We start from the raw sequence: 2,394 nt of genomic DNA on the forward strand, positions 1-2,394 counted from the left end.
TAAGCAATGAATGTTGTGATGATAATCTACGGAGAAGTAAGTCAGGAAGAGACCGAGGGATGAGATTTAAGCCGAAGATTGTAGGAATGACACAGAGGGAGCAAAATGTGCTTCGGGCAGGAGGAGGAGAGGTAGAGAGGGGAAAGGATAGAAGGATGGGGGTGGGGGGTTGGAGAGCAAGACAGATGACAAATTGTGATTAATAGATGGGGTCCGGGGCAGCAGTGTGGAGCGCAACTCATTAATAGAGAGAATTAGAGAGGCTGTGCAACTCAATCTGCACACTGTCACTTGCAATCAAGGACCATAATCAGATTTGCACACAGAGGTAGATGCACCGGCGTGTGGTTCGTGCACGTACACATATTTTTAGGATACTTATGTTCCTTGCTGGAGTCACTATCCTACCACTAAACTGGCCACTTAAGGGTACAAGTAAACAGGATTGTCTTTTTTTTTTTAAACTTTTTAGTAGGATTCACAAAGCAAACATTTCAACAGTATAATGCTGAAAACTGTGCAGAAATGTAAATATTCATGTCCTGTATCCTGACACACCTAAATTACTAGATCTTGTAATTCCTCAAACAGTGACAAAGGCCTCTGGAAGATTTGTGGTTGTTATTCATTTACAGTTTTTTCACTTCAATTCAGTTTTATTCAGAAAGCATCAATTCAGAACAATAACAGTTCTCATTGTGTTTACATTGCTTAAATCCATTGTAAAGTAAAGACCCTACAATATTTGAGGAGGAATCCAGACCCTATGAGAACTATTGGATACAGGAAGAGATCTCCTTCAGGGATCTTCTAACTTGCTCATCTATAAAGGTAAATGGATTGGTTCTTATATAGTGCTTTTCTACTCGAGCACTCAAAGCACTTTATACAACATGTCTCATTCACACATCACTTTTTAAAATTTAGCATTGAGTGCATTGGGAGCAGCTCAGTGTTTAGTATCTTGCCCAAGGATACTTTGGCATGCAGACTGACTGCTCCAGTCTGCATGATTAGTAGATGACCTGGTCTACACCCTGAGCCACAGCCATATTGATTCAGTATAATTGTAATACATTAACGCAGTACATTAGATATATATACATACAGGCTTTTGAGGAACATATGGTGATATCCAGATTACATTTTTTGGTGTAAGTATCAAGGCTCACTGTGTAGCGAGCAGAACTCAAAGATCAGGACTTAGAAGAAAGCTTATAAAAAGAACATAGGTGAGGAAGAAATAATCAGACAGACAGACTCTTACTGGAGACCACATAAGGAAGACCACAACAAAGAACACAAGCAAACTTTTTAAATACACAAGTTTAAATACACAAGAGGAGAGCAGAGTGGAGACACCTGGGGAACACACAGCTGAATTGAATCTAGATGATGAGAAAAGGGAAAGCAAAACTGAATGTAACGCACATGAGATGAGAGACTATCAAAATAAAACAGGAAGTAACAGAACATGAAAACAGAAATGTAGAACTGATGAAAGACTGAAAGGGAACCAAACACAGAGACAAGACTGGCTTCATCACAAGGTGTGGGGAACAGACGGGAGCCAAGATAAAAGAACTAAGAGACAGAATACAAACAGACTAAAACCTAGATAACAAAACCAAGGAGACCCAAGAATACAAATACTAAACACCCAAAAAACTTAAAACCCTGGGTCAAAGGCCCAGAAACCATTACAGAAGGCCTTGCTTATTTCAGCAAGACAATGCCAAACCACGTTCTCCTTGAATACAACAACATGAAAGAGTCCAAACCCTGCCGTCCGATATGAACATTTTTCTCTTCATGAAATGACAATTACAATAAAAGATGACCATAACTGTTGAGTTGTCAGGGTCCTGGGACTGGGCGACCCAGGATCCCTGAGCAGTCATGTATTATATTATTATTATTATTATTGTTGTGTATTTTGGTGTTGCTCCCCCTTCCCTGTGCTTGTGTATATGTGTGTGTGGGTGGCTGAGCACTTGTTTATAGGCGGCGTCAGGCCTGGAGGGTGTGGCCCTGCAAGGGGACTGGCCACACCCGAAGCCACACACCTGCTGCTGATCAGGCCTCGTCGGGGGAGCTACTTAAGAGAGTCTTGGAGCTCCCACCGACGCGGGATCATTGCTTGGGACTCCACGTTAGTTACCCAGTTTAGGTTTTGGTCGTGTAGTGTATGCCTGCCATTGTTCAGTGTCCTGACTGCTGCCGCTATTGTTTCCCGCAGGAGGAGCATGGAAGGCTTAAGGAGCAGCGAGCACCGGGAGTGCAGACACGGGAGCAGAGAGCACTTGGAGGACACGACACGGGAGTCTGGGGAGAAACACGGGGATTTATTGTTGTTTGATATCACCCTCTGTAAATAAACACTGTCTATACGTA

General features: G+C 42.5%; 1 long non-coding RNA gene across 1 annotated transcript; it reads left to right on the plus strand.

The window, feature by feature from the left end:
• The first annotated feature begins 1,874 nt into the window (after positions 1 to 1,874).
• LOC143418749 (uncharacterized) lies at positions 1,875 to 2,394 on the plus strand. Its single transcript, XR_013098766.1, has 2 exons — positions 1,875 to 2,152; positions 2,240 to 2,394. It is a non-coding gene; the product is annotated as an uncharacterized LOC143418749 (long non-coding RNA).

This window comes from Maylandia zebra, linkage group LG5 (assembly GCF_041146795.1).
Source record: "Maylandia zebra isolate NMK-2024a linkage group LG5, Mzebra_GT3a, whole genome shotgun sequence".
Classification (NCBI taxonomy): domain Eukaryota; kingdom Metazoa; phylum Chordata; class Actinopteri; order Cichliformes; family Cichlidae; genus Maylandia; species Maylandia zebra.